This window comes from Pelodiscus sinensis, chromosome 3 (assembly GCF_049634645.1).
Source record: "Pelodiscus sinensis isolate JC-2024 chromosome 3, ASM4963464v1, whole genome shotgun sequence".
Lineage (NCBI taxonomy): Eukaryota > Metazoa > Chordata > Testudines > Trionychidae > Pelodiscus > Pelodiscus sinensis.
Genome location: NC_134713.1, coordinates 117,933,462 through 117,954,560, shown reverse-complemented (window position 1 = coordinate 117,954,560; position 21,099 = coordinate 117,933,462). Strand labels below are relative to the sequence as shown.

The window sequence follows — 21,099 nt, the reverse complement described above, 5'->3', positions numbered from 1 at the left end:
AACGCACCTTCCTTTCCGTTGCTGCAGGAAAAGATCGTTGCTGTGTGTACAACAAACAAACAACTCAATACATGCCCCTTCAGAGGTAGCCACACACCCGCAACACTTCAGCAGGCAGAGTAAAATGCACTGCGAAGGGGGGGGGGGGGGGGAGAGCACATTCCCCAGCCTCCATCAACCTCTGCCTGGAGAGAGAGGAACAATTAACCCCGCCCCCCACCATATTTAGAAACCCCCCCCCCTCCCCCGCCAAAGTCTAGTCAGTTACAAAATGTTTCTGGAAGCGAGAGACACGCTTCTGATCCTAGCGCTGAGAACCCTCCCCCCCCCCCAGCCCCTTCCCTTACTGTGTGTGCTTGTTCTTTAGTTGTTTGGAGGGGGGGGGCGTCTCTAGTCTCAGTCTCTTGCTAAAGGTCCAGGTTGCTTACGTCTGAGCGCCCCTTATCATTTCAATGAATGGCAATTGCAGCCTTGGTGCTGTTATAGCAATGAAGCTACAGACGTCATCGCCTCCTGTTGGACGTGAGATGTGGCCAAGCATCAGCCCCCCTTTTTTTTTTCCTTAAGGAAAAAAAAAAAAAAACTCTTTAACTTCCAGGCAGCCGGCAGCGGGGATTTTCGGCGAAGATCCTGTGAGCCGCACATGTCTCTGAACCATAGGCACACACCTCTAGGGAGGCTCTGCCCGCCGCCCTGTCTGCGCGCGTGGCCGGCGGGAGAGTGGACTGGGAGCCCCTGCTGCCGCCCTGCAAGCGCCTCTCCCATGTCCTGCTCCGCCGAGCAGCGGTCTGCGCCGCCTGCAACCTGACGGGAAGGCTCCGTCCCTCCGCCTGCGCGCTTCGTTGCGGGGAGCGAGGAGGAGGAAGACTTGTTGAGCCCCGGGCTTCTCCCGAGCCCGGCTGCGGGGAGCTCAGAGCGCCCCGAACTTCGCCCACTTTGCAGCTGCTGTTCCTCCCTGAGACCCCCCCCCCCTTCCCTTCCTCGCCCTGTGTCTCCCGGGCTGAAGAGCGAGGACCTGCCCTTTAAAGTTGATCCGCAGGGGAAGGCAGAGATGAGCTGGTGCCTAGTGGTGAGGGTAAGTGGCTCTTCCCTCCGAGGAGCAGCAGCCCGGAGCCTCGGCGTTGGAGGGTGGGACAGGTGGAGGGGGGCATGGGTGTGAAGGGGAGTGGGGCACTTTTCCCATCCAGGGCTGAAAGGGTTACTGAGGGGGGGAGGCTGACTTCCCCGTGGAGTTTGCAAGGTGCGAGTTCCTTGTGACTATTCCCAACCAGCTGCCAGGCTCAGCAGCAATGACTCAAATCCCGCAGGTGCCTGCCTGGGCAGCCAGTAGACACAGCCTGTGCTCCCCCTCCCCCACAGCACTCAGATTGGCCCCCTCCACCCACCCAGGGGAGAACACTGGTCCCTGCAGTAAATTCAGGCCCCCTCTGCTACAGGACACCTGACCCCTGCAGGGGACTCAGCCCTCCTACACCTGGAAGTGCGTGTCTGTCTCCCACCCCCAGGCCCGTCATTTCCCTCAATCCACTCGAGGCATTTTTGTAACCCGAAGAGATCCCAGTGGAAATAAATCTAAATCCATCCCTCTCCCCAGCCCACCCTCAAAGGCTGCCCTTGTCCATCAGCGTCTGCAAAACCCCACAGAGGTGTGCACTGCCTCCCTCTTCAATGCTGCCTCTCTCCCCCCAGTTGGTTAGGAAAGAGGGGAGGGAGAAGCAACCCCCTTAGACGTGGGGCTGAATTGATGGGATTGTGATTTGTAGGATTTCTCCACTTAGTCCCTGCCTCCTCCTTGCTCTCCAGCCACTCCAAAGTCTCTTCCCCTCTCTTTAAGCAGCGATTTCTTTCAATCCCTTTCTCTCTCCCCCTCTGTGTGTCTCTCTCTCCCTCCACATACACTCATCTCCCCGGAGAGAGAGAGAGAGAGAGAGAACCAACCCAACTCCCAAACACCGGCCAGATGTCGAAGAAACGCAAAACCCTGGAGGGTAGAGGATCCGGGCTCCCCCAGGAGAAACCCAGAGTCTGCTTTGGGGGCAGCGAGGAGCAAGGTAGGGAGGAGGGAGCCTGCAAGTGGAGGGGAGGCATTTGGGAAAGCAGGGGGATCCCAGCCCAGGAATGCATCAGCCTGGTTTATCTCCCTTAGTAAAGAGAGCTATAGAGGTGACTTTAATAATTAGGCCAGATTGTTTCCAATAAGGGCATTAAAAGAGCAGGACCGCTATGATTGTGACATCACCGAAGTTTCGGGTGTGAAGGGCTTAAGGGGGGGTAGGAAGGTGAGGGAAGGGTATTGATCTATTGTTTAGGGAGGATTGCAGGTATGCTGATCAATCCAGATTCCCTTCACTTGCTGTTTGTCAATTGCATTGGTATATTCACACTGTATCATTGATTTGTAGCCTGTGTACATTTGTTTACAGGGGGCTCCAATCTTGGGCAACCGCTGCTGTATTTTTGAGGTGGAATGTGTATGTGTTGTTTTTTGGGGGGTTCCATTTTAGTCAATAAGCCCCCATTCCTCCTATGATTTCAGTTGCGTCATGTTGTGGCTTCAAATGCTGCACTTGCAGAGCACACTTCACATCCAGCTAAAGTTGGTTTTTCAATAGCTTTGGTGCTTTGCTGTAATTTTTGAGCTCTAAGTATTTGTGATGAAAGCTGTTGTGCACTTTTTAACAAGATATCAATGTAGAAGCTAAGCTGATGTAAAATTAGCTATGCACACAAGTATTAGGAAGTTCTGCAGCCAATTATTTATGTTTGCTTGTTTCAGTCAGTCCAGTAGTTCCTTTCCTTTCCTTTTGTGTTCTTTTTGACTAAGTGGGCCCAGATGAACCAAGCCAAGCTACAGTGTTTCTGGGGTTGTAGCTCTATTGCAGAGGAGAGAAAAACATACCAGTTGGATTTAAAAGCAATGTTTATAGCTGTTTATAATGGCTTTGAAGACTAAGGTGGGAGATGATGGTGTGTGTGGTGGAGTAAGATGAAAATGTAAATTCATTTTTTACCATGCTAGAATTCAGAAATATGGTGCTTTTGTCTCAGCAGGTGCAAACCTGAGCATAGAGCTGATAGGGATGGAACGAGTGTGTTCTCCAATATGGAGTCAATGGTCCTTTTTATGAAGAATGATAAGGATCACAATGTCACAAAAGTAATAAAAAATCATGAAATTCAATCTCTACCAGGGATATTTTTGCATTGGGTTGTGTTTTTTGAAGTGAAATATCTCAAATTTGGTTCCTGGCGTGCTCTTTTAGCTTCATTAGAAAGAAGAAGACAGAGTGATGCACCATTTATCTCGAAAGAGATTGTTTAGGGTTTACATGGCTGTTGTTGTAGATTGCTTGTCTTTTTTCCACAACAAAATAAAATCTATGTCCATCATTTCCTAAAACCATTTGTCTATTAAAACAAATCCAGTTACCTGAGGAACATTTTTATCACTGTGAATGACTTTATTTGCATGACAGCATACAGTGTTTTTGCAATCAGTAGGAAAAATTGTGGTTTTGCTGTCACTAATGGAGAAAAGCTTACCTCTTTACCAGGTAGAGATGATGTCAGACACTGCAAGGATATTCAGCATTGACTTGAAAGTTGGTCTATAGGTTAGGTTGCATATCACTTTCATTTAATTGGGTTACCAAAGGTGTGTATGGAAACTCCGTGAACATTATTGTAATGCCGTGTGTGTGAGTGTATGTGTGTGGTAATTTTTAAAAACTCCACAATAGTACTTTCTACAAGATCTCTGGTTATGTAATGAGGAACAGGGAACGACATTTAACTTTATCCGGATATTTTTCTTGTTTTGGAAGTACGCTGAGTAAGAAATAAAAAGAAATTGGAAAAATATTTAGCAAAGCATTGATCTGTTTGTATTAAAAGAGCAAATAATAAATATCTTGTGGGAAAACATGCTAGGTATTTTTGCAAATCAAACTGGATGAGAACCTATGCTGTGCATATATGATCCATGTTTATGGAGACTCTGGCATTGTAAATTATGGAATTTAGTTTAAAATCTAATTTTAGTTAATGAAATCAAGAGTATTTTATGAACGTGTAGTGATTTTTACTTTATTTTCTCCTTTGTATTTCACAGAAAAGAATATTGCTTGCTAATTATATTGTCTGTATGAATACGTAACTGTAGAAACCATTAAGAGTGTTCAATATACCACAATACTGTCGTGAGCATATTTTTTGCAAAATGGTGGATGTGATCCTTTTTTAACATCAGATATAGTTATTTCTGGATTAATCTGAAATGATTTACATGCTGTGTGCACTTGTAGTGGGTTTTCTGCCTCTGTAGAGAGAACATGCTTATTAGATTGGTGGTGTGTGTGTGTGTGTGTGTGTGTGTGTGTGATATTTGCTCAGAAGTCTGAAAAAGCCAAGGAACTCCAGAGAGTTAGTTCTAAATGTATTTGAGGGGTGCTTGCTGAATTCATAGGTTTGAGTTTACTAATAATCAGAAGAAAAAAAAGCTCAGATTTTTTTTACAGTGCTAAATCTAGCACTCATGAAGAATGCACCTCATGGGAATGCATGCACCTCTACTCTGGGGCCTTCTTCCAGTGGCACAGATATGGACCATAGAGAGATTCCTTATAGTTCTGCCATCTTAAAACTGTGTGGTAAATCAGCAATGTGCTATGCTAATAAACAAGTATTGTTACTTTGAGGGCCTGTGCTGGTTTAAAAACGTCTTGCTAACTAATAGATTAATTCCAAACTGTTGCACTGCGTGAGAGTTCCTTTGCCTAATGAAATTCATGCGTGTGGAGTTTGTTCTTCTCTAACTGTGCTCAGTAAACATAGGGGCAGGGTGGTGGATATCATATAGGCCATGAAGGCCTTGTTAGACCTCTCTCTAACTGTTCCTGCTAACATAGGGCCTGACATTGCAAGCTTTGGACATTTAGCACATTGCATTGACTTGAGTAGGAGGAGAGGATGGTTTGTACCTTTCAGCATTAGAGCCTTAGTGTGGAGACCAGACAGGTCTAATTTTGATCTTGTTTACATCAGTCTAAATCATAAGTAACTCTAGTAAAATCAATGAAGTCCCACCCCAGTAAGCAATGTCAGAATTGAACCCTATGGGTATACCATGGGTATGTTCAACTTTGTCAGTCAGTGTGCACCTTTGACTGAATCTTTCTATTTCTGGTGTCATTTAAATGGCTGAGATGATCTTGGGTCACAAATTGAAAGTTTGTGGTGGTGACAATATACTGTATTAGGATATATTGATTCAGAAGACCTTGTTTGCCTCTCTTTTCTGTGTTCCTTTGAAAGCTGGTGAAGAATGTGGAAAGGTGGAGGGCTTTAGCTACAAAAGAGCAAGTTAAAATGGATTTTGCGCTCTTGTAATAATAAACTTTACTTACTAAAACAATGGAACACAAAATGATATGATGAACGTAAAACTATTTGAAAGCTTCAGAGGAGTAGCTGAGTTAGTCTGTAACAGGAAAAGCTTAAAAAACAACAAATAGTTTGGTAGCACTTTAAAGACTAACAAAATATGTAGGTGGTATTATGAGCTTTTGTGGGCACAGCCTTGAATTTTGCTTAGTATAAAATGTTGTTGATTAAATTTAAGACATTTTAGAAAAATAAATTGCAGTAATCTTGACGTAGGCCGATCAAAATGTAAGAGGCCACATTTTGCTCTGACACTGATGGAATTGAGCTAGGAGTTTTGACCCAATGTTTGCCTTATACTGCCTCTTCATTCTCTCTCTCCCTCTTACTCGGTAGAAGCAGTTACATTGAAACACTGTTCACTCTATTCACTGTCTCCTTACATGAATGAACATGTGGATTTCTACAACTGTGTGCATTCCTGCTGGTGTCATGATTCTGTTGTGTACATATAGAAGTAACCTGGCTACTTCTCACCTTCTGTTCTATGTAAAATTGTAGGACTGGGATGGATTATTGAGAGGTCATCTGGTCCATTCCCCTGAATTTGGTGCAGGACTAAGTATAATTCAGGCTGTTTCTTCCTTATGAGCACTCCCATTTCTGCATTAGTTTATTCCTTCCCTTGTCTGTGCTCTGCTCAACCTTTTCTTCTTCTTCACATTAGAAAAGTTACCATTTCTGTTGTCATTCTTTGTGAGGGGTATTGAACAGTTTCCATACAAGGTGGGATTAAAAAGGCTGGAACTATTTATTTTAGAAAAGAGATGTAAGTAAAGACATGATAGAGATCTCTAAAATCATGCATGGTATGGGAAAAGAGAATAAGGAATTGCTATTTACCTCCTCACTTAACATAAGAACCCAGAGTCACCCAATTAAATTAACAAGGCAGCAAGTTTAAAACCGCCATAAAGAAGTCAGTGGAATTCATTGCCAGGGGATGCTCTGAATACCAAAATTATAATGGAGTTCAAAAAAGAAATAGATAAGTTCATGGAGGATTGGTCCAACAGTGGCCATTAACCAAGATAGTCAGAGATGGCCACTCAATGCTCTGCATGTCCCTGTGCCAGAAGCTAGAACTGGAAGAAGATAGATCTGTTGATGATTGCCAGGTTCTGTTCATTCCTCTGAAGCAACTGACACTGGCTGCTGTTGGAAGACAGGATACTGGGCTAGAGAGACCATTGGCCTGACTGCTCTTCTCTTCCATTTGTCTTATCCTCCCACTTTGGACTTCAAGCCTTATATTTCAGACAGCTGCTTTGATTGATGTAAGCCAACCTACCTGCCTTCTCCATCTTCAATGCCTGTTCCAGGAAGTGTATAGCTCATAATATCACTAGTCATTTTATTGTGTGATTGGTGTTTATTTTCTGAGTGTAAACATTTTGGGACAGAGGTTATTTGACTTTTTTTGGGTTGGGGTGGTGTATGTGTTTGACATAAAGCAGTGTGTATAGCCTGGTACTACATACATACTTGTAGTAAAAACAAAGAAGAAAGAGCAGTTGCTGTTGGCTTTTGCTGCAGTCAACTGAAGGAGAAAGGTCCAAACTTTTGTACTTTGTCCATGGGTACTGTCTATAAAGATCTTCTTAGGAAACTACTAAAAAAGCTTTGTTTCGGGGGGTGGAGGGGTGGAGAGGGAAGGAGACCAGTTGGAGTAATTACAGATAGTTGGAAACAAATACATTCTGAAGGTTCTAGAAGGATAAAGTGTGTCTTGTATGTACACAAAGTATAAATGTAATGAATACATTGGATACAGGGTGTGTCTTAGGGTACATTTAGACTACAGGCTTTTGTCGACAGAAGTTTTGTATCTGTCGACAAAACTTCTGTCGACAAAGAGCGTCTAGACACATTCAGTTCTGTCGACAAAGCAAGCTGCTTTGTCGGCAAAACCCTGTAGTCTAGACACAACCCTACATGCAATAACACCTTCTCATTGCCAGAACTCTGTCGACAGAAGGCGTTATGCCTTGTGAAATGAGGTTTACCAGCGTCGACAAAACTGCTGAGTTCTGTCAACGTTATGTCGACAGAACTCAGCGGTAGTGTGGACGCAGGTATAGTTTTGTCGACAAAAGTCCACTTGTGTTGACAAAACCCTGTAGTCTAGACACACTCTAAGTCTACTGTTCGCTTTATGGACTGGTGAAAGTGAGGATAATTTCACTGATCTCAATGGAGTGATGTTCATGTTCACAAGGACTGACCTTGATCTTTGGTGTTTGCTATGGTGACTTACTAGTAGTAGTAACATAAAGTTGAGGATGAGAGAAAAAGTAAGTAGAAGTGTGGATGCCCGAGAAGAGAGATGATATATCTTGACAGGTAAGATTTATGGATGATGGAATAATGCTTTGTAGAAACTCGCATGGGAAAAACAACACCAAGTTGCTTCTGTAAGGAATCCTGTTGATTCTCCATAACTATTGGAACTTACCATTTCTAATCATTCTAAATTGAGATCTAAAAGAGTCTTTGTGAGTGCCTAATTTAAAGCATGTGAGTAGCCCCATTGAAGGTCTGAGAAAATGTTTAGTATTAAGTGTGTATTAAATTAGTGACTAGCTGAATCGAGGTCTGAAGAGTGGGAGAGTCATGTTCACACCTATTATCATAATGACCCTTTTTAAGGGAGTGCTCAATAAAATTAACTATAACTAGACCCAAATAATACAGTTTTGATTTTGAAGAACTGTGAAGGAGAAATTTAGATCTTCAGTGGTAAGAATGTTGTCTACATGTTAGAGGGAAGCAGTTTTGTCAGCTGATGCTACAAGGTAGGGCTACTTGGAAATGTTAACATTTTGAATATTTGACCTAGTCATTTTTTCCTCAGTTGAAGAATATAACTTTGGACAAATCCCAGATTTTCTCTGTAACTAAAAATGGGGTTGACTTCTTAACCAAATGGATGTGGTGAGAAGAAATGTTATTGTTTTTGAGGCACTTGGATCCTTCAGTGATATGGGCCATATAAGAACTTAGGGTCACAAGCTCTGAAATCACTTGTGCTTTTGAAAATAAGTCCCATCGCCTTTCAAAATTACTAGGTGCTTTTGAAAATATTCCCCTTGGAGTCTAGTAGTACCCATGTAAGATTTTGTTTTGCACTAAGTGGAGCATTGGCGATAAAGATGTTAGTGTTACACAGTCCTGGTCCAACTTCCATATGTTAGTGAGTGTAAGACAAAATTCTTCATTCTATTTTTCTCTGGATAGAGGTATGTTAGTATACACATTTATTGACACTCTGGTAGCAATTATGAGCAAAATGAGGGCTGGCCTTTAAGTTGGCAAGGAGGAACCAGATTCTCAGATAATGTAAATCCATGTAGCTCTATTGACTTCAGTAGTACTATGCTGATTTTATGCCAGTTGAGAATCTGGCCCCATGCCTTCTTAAAGATGATTCACAGATTTCTGTATGTTCAGTTTAGAATGCTTCCTAAAAATGTAAGCAAGTGAGACAGAGAAGAATTCAGATAATGGAGGGTATAGGAATAAAAACAAGGCAAAATGCATTGATCCTGTAGGAACCTATTACACAAAAATGGAAAAAGTAGTGGAGTGACCCTTTACAATGTAGCAGTTACTCCTAGGACGTCTCTTAAAAGTCTGACTTGAACACAATTCATTTGATCTTTTTGTTCCTTGCCATTTTGCTTGTTGTCAATTATATCTGCAAGTAAACAACTGCTGTCTTACACAGCTTCTTGCCTCCTTTCTTATCCTACAGGGCGTCACATTGAAGTTGCACTCAAAACTATGGTGGCACTGTGTGATGTCATTAAAAATAGGCTTTGTAGCCTCATTGTAGGATGAGATAGAAGTAGAAACCGGGTTGGGAGGAAATACATTATCTAATCCCTTTCATAATAAAGAGTAAATGGAATGTATAAAGTAATCTATGGCAGATTGATCATATGGAAGCAGCTTAAACAATAGAGTTTTTGAATACACTAAATATAAAAATAAAGGCTACAGTGAGCTCCCTGTAGGTACCAGTCATTTATTTGATATTCAAATTATCTTTTGTACTTTTCATATTTTTCAGTATTGCAAAGATTGCTGTACTAATCACAGCCACATTGTAGGAGTTTCCAGGGATAATGGTGGAAATTTTGGTGACTTGGTAGGGGGCAGTTGAGGCTTTATACACCCTGGGAGGAGAAGGATACTACCTGGATTGAGGGGTTAAGCATAATAGCTGTACATGTATGTGAAAACTAAAGATGATTATTTAATGGTCCGCAGCTGCAGTTCCTACCTCCTAAAGGTATTCTTTCAGATGTCTGCAGACTCAGGAAGACACAACAGCTTTGATTTAACATTGAAAATGTGAGCCTATGACTTTTTTTCCAACCATAAGGGCTATATATGGTTTTTTCCCAGTCAAAGTTTAGATTCTGGAACATGGTTTTGAGGCCAATTTTGAGGAATAACAAAATACAAGGGACTCTGATAATATTATGTAAAGTAAACTGTTAACAGAGCTGCTCTTTTACTAGTTTGCCCCGGCACTAATGTTCTTTAAAAAAAAAAAAAACCCACAGCATTTGTCCGTTAGCATGCATAGCGCTGTTAGTACGCATTATGATCTCTCTCATTTTAAATTGTGGATAAACATACTTTAGTATGAGGGAGCCTGAAATAATTAATGTAGGCAAGATTTAAATGCCAGACAGAAAAATGAAATGCTGAAATTTAGGGAGAAAGATGAAAATGCTTTTTAAGACTCAAAGACAAGGGTAAGCCAGAGAGTTTACTTTGGCCCGTAGTCACCAGCAGCACATAGCTACATGGCTCCAGGAGAAAACCGGGGAAGGAATTGTGACTTAGCCATCTCTCTCTTTCTCTCTGGATCCCTCCTACCGTCATTTTAGATCTATGTTAGTGGAGTATTACTTTCTTCTCTCTGCTGATTCAAATGGATTGTCTGTGGCGTTTTGAAGAGAGGGCAATAGTGGGGGGAAAAAGGTAAGCCAAAGCTTCACCCATTACCTGTATGTTTACAGAGGAAAGAGAATAGCAGCTCCTCCCTTCTCATATCCCTCATTTTGCCCTCCCCCACAACATGAACTGCAACGCTGCATCCATGCACAAAGATAGCAATATAAAGTACATACAAAAATATGCAACTTCTACATAATCATAAGAAACGTTCACTGTTCCACATGACCTGTAAGAACCTTATTTGGGGGTCAGAGTTAGTTTCACTTTGAGAGAGGTCAGATTTAGGTAGCAGGAGAAAGTTATGGCCATACTGTTAATGCCGTAAGCAGTGCAGGGATGTACTGTAGCATATTAAGAAATTAGAGAATCTGCAAGCTAGAAATGCATGAACTGAGAGTGGCTGCTGGCCACTGTACCTATTGCTAATGTTTGGGTAGAAGAACCACGTCAGATCTATTATCTCTGGATAGCTGGAGGAATGGACAATCTAAAGTCCTTCATTTTTTTTTTTTTACTCTGTGGAAAGAACTCTACTCATTTTTCACTGCAAGGCATTGGGCTTTTTCAAAGGGTTGCTGGAGCTAAATTTGATTGTGAAATGCATTCAGCCATCTGAATTCTGGTACAGGAGTTCTTTGTAAAAGCAGAGTGTTTAAACATTTGTAAACAATTAGTTAATAAGGTGACAGTTGCTGGTGTTCAAGAGGGTGGCACATTTTTCTTGGATTTTGTGGGATCAATGTATCTTCTTGTTGAATACTGTAAACGGCTTCTTGTGTGCAGCTCTTAGCCGTTTCCATCCACTCTGAAACAGTAACCAAAAGTCATGGAGAGCTTGTGAGTTGCTATTAGTTTTTCTAGTGTCCTGAGAATGAATATAAATGATCTCTTCTTATTGTAATGTTACAAGGAAAGCAGACAGTACGTAGGAATAAAAAACTCTGCGCCAGTTTTCAGAAAGTGTGTGATTTCATTTATTTATTTTTTATTGCACAAACATATTTATTAATCTTTCTGTTTTTCTCTTTCAATGATTATACATAATGACTGTATCAGATTTTGACTAGAAATCCTTTGGATCACCTCTTCTAATCATAATTGCTATAAATTATTAATTCAGGGCTAGCATGGGGCTTGTAGGAAGAATGGGATAAAGCAGGTAATCCTAACACTTTTAAACGAAGGAACATGTCACTTCAGTCATTAATTGTTTTGGCAAAAATCTTCTGGATGCATGCATATCAACAGAACTGAGATGTCTTTGCCCATCCAGGTGCTGAAATCATGCCTGTTTTACTTACCCCTGATCTATAAGGATGTTCAAAGACCAGGCTTAAATAAAACGGTTCTTTATCTGCTTCTTCTGGCAAAAGGGTGCTGGTTGTCCTTTTAGGGGATAATGGAATGCCTTTGAATGCACCCTCTGAATTCTCAAAATATGAAACCAACACAAACATTATAAAGTAAGACGTGAATTGACTTCTGGGTTTCTCTGAATTATCCTGGTTCAAGAGAGGTGCCAGTTAAAAACCTGGTTGTGCTGATGTGTGAAGTGGAAAGAATCCAGCTTGCTGGCTGAACGTGTCTACCCGGAGTCACAGTGTGGTTTCCGCGCAGAACGGTCAACCGTAGACATGATTTTCTCCCTACGACAACTCCAGGAGAAGTGTAGAGAACAGCAGATGCCCCTGTATGTCTCCTTCATTGATCTCACCAAAGGCTTTGACCTGGTCAGCAGAGACGGACTCTTTAAAATCCTTCACAAGATCGGCTGCCCACCAAAACTGCAGAGTTTGATTGAATCCTTCCACACAGACATGAAGGGAACAGTGCAGTTTAACGGCAGTTGCTCCGAGCCTTTCAGCATCAGCAGCGGCGTCAAGCAAGGCTGCGTTCTTGCCCCCACATTGTTTGGGATCTTCTTTGCCCTGCTCCTCAAGCATGCCTTCGGCTCAGCAACGGAAGGAATCTACCTCCGCCCCAGATCGGACGGCAAGTTATTCAGTCTCTCTCGCCTCAAAGCCAAGACGAAGATACGCGAGACGCTGATCAGGGACATGATATTTGCCGACGACGCAGCAGTCGTCACACACACCCAGGAAGAACTACAGTCGCTGATGAGCCGTTTTTCCATGGCCTGCAAAGACTTTGGGCTGACTATCAGTTTGAAAAAAACAAATGTCCTAAGCCCGGACACTGTCACTCCACCAGCCATCACAGTAGACGACTACCAGCTTGACGTCGTCCACCAGTTCACGTACTTGGGCTCCACCATCACCGATAATCTCTCCCTTGACGCTGAGCTCGACAAGAGGATCGGGAAGGCAGCCTCTACTTTAGCCCGCCTGACAACCCGAGTGTGGACCAACCCCAGGCTGACAACCGCAACAAAGATGGCAGTGTACAACGCCTGCGTCATCAGCACCCTGCTGTACGGGAGCGAGACATGGACCACATACGCGAGACAAGAGCGGAGACTGAACGCCTTCCATCTACGAGTTCTGCACCGCATCCTGGGTATTACCTGGCAAGACAAAGTCTCCAACCTCGAAGTTCTGATTCGAGCCGGCCTCCCCAGCATGTACACCATGCTCCGACAACGTCGCCTGCGTTGGCTTGGCCATGTACGCCGCATGGAGGATGGGAGGATCCCAAAGGACATCCTCTACGGGGAACTGGCATCTGGGAAGAGAACCACAGGGCGCCCGAACCTGCGATTTAAAGATGTCGTGAAGAGGGACATGAAAGCCATCGACATAAACACGCAGTCCTGGGAAGACCTCGCAGCAGACCGCCCAAAGTGGAGGGGCACCCTGACCACACAGCTCAAGTCAGGCGAAACGAACATGATGCGTGCATCAGAAGAAAAGCGAGCCCGCAGGAAGTTACGCAACAACAACAGCCAGGGAACCACCTATAGCTGCGACTTCTGCGGCAAAGAATGCCTGTCCCGGATTGGCCTTTTCAGCCACCAACGACGCTGTCCCCGACGCTGTCCCAGACAATTCAACACGAACCAAGACGAGAACTAGGATACGTCATCCATGGTCAACTGACCGACGGAGGCCAACAAGGTGTGCTGATGTGTGAAGTGGAAAGAATCCAGCTTGGTTCTTGGTGCACAGGCTGAGTTTGTAGGGCTAACAGTTATCTGGGTTCAAGAGAGGTATTGACAAAAGTGCAAGATAGTTAACAGACTGGAAACTTATTAGCTGTTAATGGTTGCAAAAACATTCTATACCAATAATGAGACCAGGGAGAATTCACAGTTAAGAGTCGTTCTTTCCAGTGAAAGATGAACAAGCAGAAGCCAAAGATAAATGGGAAGTTTTTATTAGTGGGGCACCCATGAGGATGCAGATGCTCTTTCCCTCTGCTCCCCACCAAATCCTACCCTCTTCTTCAGGTAAAGATTTCTTTTATAAAGAGACATTCACAAATGCATTGACTATAAACAGTGAAGGCTACACTAAGGCTACTACCAGCCTCCTATAGACAATCTCTTGTTTCAAGGGATCACTATTATTCAAGATTTTTTTTATTGAGGTTGTACTCATAGACCATATTCCAGATTGGGGGCACTGTTGTTTGGATATGATGCACTTTTTGCCCAAAAAGTGTATTAGGTAAATAGATAATAGAGACAATATAAAGCAAACATCAGAGGTGCAATAGCTATAATTTTCATTTTCTTTAAGAAGTCCTCAATTTATTGCTTAGTTGCTCCTTTCTGTTTCCCCAGCCAACTAGTTTTGCCATTGCTGGCCCAAAGTTCCCTCCTTTTACCCTGCTCACCTCCTAATACTGGGGTCAATTTGGCAAAGGACTAAGAATTAACCAAAGATTGGCCAAAAGCACATGATAGCAGGTCTGTAAAGGGAGAAAGCTGGGGGCCTATACTTATCCATTCCTGCTTCTTTCCATATTTCCAATTTTCTAGTACAATTTTGTATGCCCTTAAAGATGCTCCATCTTTAGCAGCCATTCTGTATGGTTGTCCTCAGACTTCGGACTTGGCTTTTCTATAATGTTATGGTAAAAAAATAAAAAAATTAGAAGGCAGGCAAAGATGAAGCACCCAAAAAGAAACTAACCCAGTGAGGTAGTATGTCATTCTGATTTTCCTCAAGGATCTTGGATGAAGTAGGTTTGCTGCAATTCTTTTGTGGGACCAAACTGTACAGCTCAATTTACATAAGCTAGTTTATAGAGATAAAATTGTGAAAGCCTCATTTTGTGTAACTGATCACCTAATGAATGAAATTGTCATTATGACAACTGATTCCTTTGAGCCTAATATCATGTTTCCACTAAAATCAAACAGTTGTCAATATTTTTTAAAATAGTAAATTTAAATTGACATCCCTTCCTTTTGATCTTTTTTTTTTTAAATCAGTTATTTTCAGAAAAAATTAAGTCTCCTAAAGTTTCATTCTACTTGGAAAAGTAGCTATGTTAAGATAATAAAAAAGATATTACCTTATTCCTGTCTACTTTGTGCTTTCTGAAGTGCTGAGAGCATTATCAATAGTCCACAAATACAATCTATATATCTATTTATATTACACCACTACATACAAACTACCCTCTTTCACTTGACTTTGTTCTTCCTGTTTTACTTCATCCCTTTGTCCCAGAGAAACATCTTGTCCCTTCCAGGGCTCTTCTTTCTGCATCCACTCTTCTTTGCTCAAGATTCACTGGCTGAAATGGCCATCTTTTGAGATGTGAGCTTTGGTCAGGAGTGGCAGTAGACACTGGAGAGGAAAGTAGAGATTCTGTGGTAAAGGTTGATCACAGGCTTTTCCATTCTGCAGACTTCATCTACTGTTTCCATTTTGCTTCAGTGCAATTGGATGTCTCCATTTTAGATCTACTGAAAGTGGGAATGCTTTTTCCTGAGAGAGCTGTTCGTCACCTAAATCCACTCCCTGAAAAAATGCTGGAAGGATTGTCCAGTTGGAGCAGATACCTGCTGTCTGTTAGTGAGAGTTAGGTGCTGAAAGAGAGAGTAGTGTGATTCTGGCTTCAAGAGAAAGATGAGATTTTTTTTTTTTTTACTATCCTTGCTGTATTTGGTTCTTCTAGCTTCATGGACAACTGCTGTTGCCATTTTTTGTTACATAAAAGTACACGAAATATCAACCGCTGGGGCAGTTTTTTCCACCTGGCAGTATATATGCACCATACCGTTGGAATCCCTAAAGATTCTCTGTGCCTAAGAAGATTTCTAACAGCATACCAGAGCTGGCCTAAGCAGATGGTCCTGCATATAATAAATATTGTATAAATATTTAGCCTTATAAACAAAGCTCAATTTATTAAGAATGATACTTTAGATGCAGAAGGGGATGAGGAACTGAATTTTTCTTTTGGAGCCTGAAGATGCATTTGCTGGCATGTCACATTGGGCTAGATTTTTAGCCTGTGCAAATCAAAGTATCTCAGTTGGTTTCAATGGATGTGGGCTTAGCTACTATAGAGGAACCTATTCAGTGTTGCTGATAAAGATGAGGTTGGAGGCAAAGAACTTTTCACCGTGTCTTCACCTGAGCTGGCTAAAAGGCTAGGATAAGGATTCAAGATATAGAATCTACTGAAGGTAACTGAATGGAATGCTACTTATTGCATGAAATCATGATTTGAGTTGATGTTCTTCACTGAATACATCATTTAATAAATGCATTTATTTTTAAAATCTGCTGACCAAAGTGTAATATTTCTGAAACTGGCAATTTCTCTGAAATACATTTCCATTATTTTTTTATTGTTCTCTGTTTCTTTATGGACATTTCACATACCAAGCATTTTACAGATAGTGTGAGATGAGACTTCCACCTTACTTGACATCTCCTTTTAACTTGCCTCTGCAATGACTCAGCTCCTTTTCTCACTACGAATTGCAGTAACCACAATTTCTGGACAGGGGACTGAGAGAGGGAAGGACCCTCTTCAGATAACTGTGGAATAGGCTGGTGTGCCAATATTTACTGTTAGTTGCTCCCTAGCAATGTATTCTCTTGCCTGAGTCCTCTGTCCCTCCCGCTGTGGATCACTTCTCTTATACAGTAAGGGCATGTGTACAGAGCAGGGCAAAAGTCAAATTAAGATATGTAACTTCAGCTCTGTCAATTGTGTAACAGATGTCAAAATGACTTAATTCACCTTTTGGTGCTGTCTACGCAGCAGGAAGTCAAAGGAGGAACATTCTTCCACCTTACTTGACTTCTCCTTTTAACTTGCCTCTGCAATGACTCGGCTCCTTTCCTCACAAAATGAGGATTACAGGAGTAGGAGTAAGAAGTCCTCCAGCTCAACATTATTTCAAAATAATGGCTTGCTGTGTAGACGCGCAGTATGTTGTTTTGAAATAACATCAGTTATTTCAAAATAATGCTGCTGTGTAGACATAGCCTAAGAGCATAGCTAGATGTTTGTGTCATGATTCCACATTTGTCTTGCTTCTTCTTAATTGTCTGTAAGCAGGCTGTATAAGCCTTGGCCTTTTCTGGTTGTTCTCTGTAAAATGGGGGAAAGTCCTAATAATTTCTGGCTTGCTAGCAAGCTATTAGCTAACATGAAGCTATTCATTTAAGACTTTTCCTTTCCCTTTAGGATCATTCACTGTCCAGAGTGAACACTCTAGACTATCATAATATATGGGCCATAACTGGAGGACCCATTCCTACTGTGTGTCATATTGGTTAACATAAATTCTTCTGTGAGGTAATATATTACATGATCAGCAGGGGAGCTGTGTTCATTCATCAGTCCCTATTCAGTAACATTTGTTTCATATACTGTGTACAGTTCTGATGCACTTTACCTTGTTGGTCATTTTAGTAACTTTTCCTTCTTCCTTGACCATGATTGCTATCTCATAGCCCAGTATCAGATGAGATTATTTTGTGCCACAGACACTATTAAATACTGGACAAAACTCACCTTAGAAAAATACTTGTGTGCTAAGTAACTGGGGAGGTGCCTGTAAAATCTTCAAGAGTTTTGGGAGGGGTGAAACCATGGATGAAAAACTGATGTCACAGTTCAGAACAATTGCACTTTTATTCCCCCCATGGTGCTAGCAGGGTATCCACTCTGAGGTTTCAGCTTAATGCTGTTCCCTTCCTGTATGGCAGGCATGTCCAAAGTCCGGCCCGCGGGCCAATTGCGGCCCGTGTTCCGGTTTAATATGGCCCCACAGGTAATTTGGCAATATCTATCTTTTAAGGCCCCCAACGAATCCATATGTATTGAGATGAATACATTGTAAAATCTCAGTTAATGTCAGTTGGTCTAAATCAGTTATAAATATATTTGGACACAACATGTATACTTGGTGTTATGTTTTTGAACTTAAAAGTTGACAGACAACCTTTATTACCAATAATATGTAATGTACTTTACAATGTTCCTGACATATATTTCAGCTTCCTGGATTTTTTTTTTTTCATCTGGCCTTCAGATATGAAAGGCAGAGTGATTTAACACCTGTTTAGATTTGTCATCCATGTGACGAAATGAAAAGTATGCCGTTTGCAATAAACTTTACATAAAATAGTTAATTTGCATTTAATTTTAATGGTTCAAAGAATGTCAGGCAAAATGGTTGGCCCTCACGCATGTTCACTTCATCAAATCTGGCCCTCTTTGAAAAAAGTTTGGACTCCCCTGCTGTATGGAAACCCATGTCTCTCTCTCATCTGCCCAGGATATTTTCAGGCTGCCTGCCCTGTGTTAGTCTTTGCATAGACTCTGCCCACCGACACCTGCTTGCTTTCTCTTCAGAAACTGATAATGGTAATTATCTGTGGTTATAAGTGACCATTTGGCTCTTTCCTTGTGAGCCTGTTTTAATCTTAAGGTAACAGCAAGACCTATTAAACCAATAAAATAAACTACACACATGCTAATGACATACCAGAGATCACCCAAAACCTAAACTAGATTCTGGCAGGAGCGGTTCCAATTCCCACACAAGGGATGTTCTTGTGTTTCATCACAGCTTCAGTTCAGAACAAGCACGCAGTGTTATGGGTTTTCAGCAGGCCCAGCCCTTCCAATCCTTCCTTAGGGGTTGGGGTACTCCATGGAGCAGGGGTTCTGTGTGCTGGATCAGGAAAAAGGCCTTTAGCCAGTTTAAAACCTATCCTAACCCTAAAACCCTTTCTCTTTCTGTTGGCCCTGGAGAATCCAGATTGCATGCACCTCTCCTGAATGCTTTAGGGGTAGCCGAGTTATTCCGTGACAGGGAAAACTTAAAAAAACAACAAATAGTCTAGTAGCACTTTAAAGACTAACACAACATGTAGATGGTATCAGAGCTTTCATGGGCACCACCCACTTCTTCAGATGAAGAAGTCATCTGAAGAAGTGGGCTGTGCCCACGAAAGCTCTGATACCATCTGCATGTTGTGTTAGTCTTTAAGGTGCTACTAGACTATTTGTTGTTTTTTAGGTTTCTCCTGAAGGGTGGTTTAAAGGGGTTAATAACACAGAAGCTCCATTAGTATCCCCTCACTCCTGGAGAAGGCACATAAAATGTCATAGAGACACCTTCAGAGTTTCATTATTAACACACTAGACCTAGAAGATACTAATTCTAATTCAATAAAGTTAATCTTAATTCTATAAGATTTGTTTGAGATATTACTGGAGAATGTCTGACATGTCTGGGTCCACCAAAGTCAATGAGAGTTTGCTACTGATTTCACCCTGTATCAATGGCCAATAAAATCTACAAAAGCGGTGAAGAGTCCTGTGGCACCTTATAGACTAACTGCAGTGTAGGAGCATAAGCTTTCGTGGGCAAAGACCCACTTTGTCAGATGCATAAAATCTAGTAATGTTGAAAGCTGGAGTTTTCAGAGAAAAACATTCCACGGTATAATCATCTCCTGTAGATTCCTTACTCTTCTTTTTTTCCTTCTATGTTTTATTCTTTCAAGAAAAACTTCATACGCACAGACTGACTGGTCTAATTTGTTGTCCTGGCAAATTGTTACGTTTCATGATGGGTCAGGATTGTATATTTGCACTAGCATTTTTCAGATTGAGGAAGAACTTAAAAAACATTAAAATAATTTGCAGAGACCCTGGAGCATCAGTTACGTCTAATGCCCCTTAGGAATGGCTCTTCATGGGGATGGGCATGGTGCCTGCATACTCAGTCTTTCTTCAGTGCTGTATGCATTATGTATTGAATGCAGGTAATTGGCATATGGGCACTTTAGTTGAGTCTGAGGTGCATAAGCTGTTTTATACTGTATAAAAACAACTTGTTTGCACATAAAATGTTAATATTGTGGAAATGACTACAGCCAGGTGAGATCCCATTGTGCTAAGTGCTCCACAAATGTAGAATAAATAGCCATTTTCCACTTAAGGTTTTCATGTTAAAAAAAAAAAAAAAATCAGACATCGGGTGATAAAATTAAGTACTGGTTCTGAACGTATCCAGGACTTGCTCCTTAAAATTGTGGTCAGGTAACTTAATTGTTGAGTGGAGAGGAGGCTTTTCCAATTTGTGATGGTTCAAATCCTGTATTTAGGTGTGGCCCATTCTAGAGACATGGCTTAGCCGCAAAGATCCTGTCTGATTTAAAACTTTCTGCAATATTTGGAGGGGGAGATTAGATCTAGGTGTTGGGTTCTGGCTCTGGTCTGTCCACCAAGAATGATAACTTGACCTCCGTATTTAGTTAATTTATTCATCTGTGGCAAATGTGTCTATATGCTGAAACTATAGCGTGAGATTGTCAATTCCTCATTCAATAACATGGAGGATGAGATTCTGTGCTGCACTTCTAAGAGGAGGAGCAGGCGGTCACGGTGGCTTGAAACTAGAGAGGTTCACAGCACAATTATGGCAGCCCTGCAGAGGCCTCTCGTATGGACTTCCTGGGGCTGTCCTATTGGCTGCAGCACAGCCTGGAAGCACCACAGTTTTTGCTAGGGAATTCTTCCCTAAGCTGGAAGGAAGGCTTTTAGAGCCCCTTTTGGCTACTCTGGTTATTGTGTCAGAATAAAGGGGCATTCCTTAACCATACTATACAACTCAAATACCTAAAACATCTACTCAAGATTTTAAAATGCATCTCATATTTCTGATTACTAGGTTGTTTGCATATAGGAGTTTCATTTGCTTGCTCTCTGTCCCTTTACTGAAACACACATTGCATGGGGTAGTCATGGGGAGTGGATTTGGTAGCAAGGAGGAAAGAAGAAACTTATGAAGACTACTGAAATGTACATTATTTCAGTAAATAGTGATTTACTCCTGACTATTACCAATGATCCCTATATACGACCTGTCCTGATCTATACTGGGGGTTATGTTGGCATAGCTACATCTCTCAGACCATAAATTCACTAAATCGAAGATTGACACTGCCACAATCAATCTTCCAGAGTTTGATTTAGCGCTAAATCAAACTCAGATGATGTCCCCATTGACAGCCGGTACTTCTGCTGGGAAGCTGACTGGAGTCTTTGCTCCCATTTGTCTCTGGGCTGTGGGGACAGTGGGGAAAATTCCCCTTTAGTGTAGACCTGGCCTCAATGTTGTAGATTTTTCATGCCCTTGGTGGTTGTAGTTAAATGGATCTAACTGACTGAGCCTGAGACTCACCATATATTAATATGCATGCAGGGGTGTGGGGGAGGGGAGGAGGGAGAATACATGTG

The 21,099-nt window shown here is 41.9% G+C and overlaps 1 protein-coding gene across 4 annotated transcripts in view; it reads left to right on the top strand.

The window, feature by feature from the left end:
* The first annotated feature begins 597 nt into the window (after nucleotides 1-597).
* The window catches only part of PDE10A (phosphodiesterase 10A), a 562,198-nt gene continuing 541,696 nt past the window's right edge, over nucleotides 598-21,099 (top strand). For all 4 annotated transcript variants that reach the window (XM_075924600.1, XM_025179482.2, XM_075924597.1 and 1 more), the window contains exon 1: nucleotides 598-1,075. The gene's annotated coding sequence lies outside the window, so the exon portion shown is untranslated. The remainder of the gene's footprint in view (nucleotides 1,076-21,099) is intronic.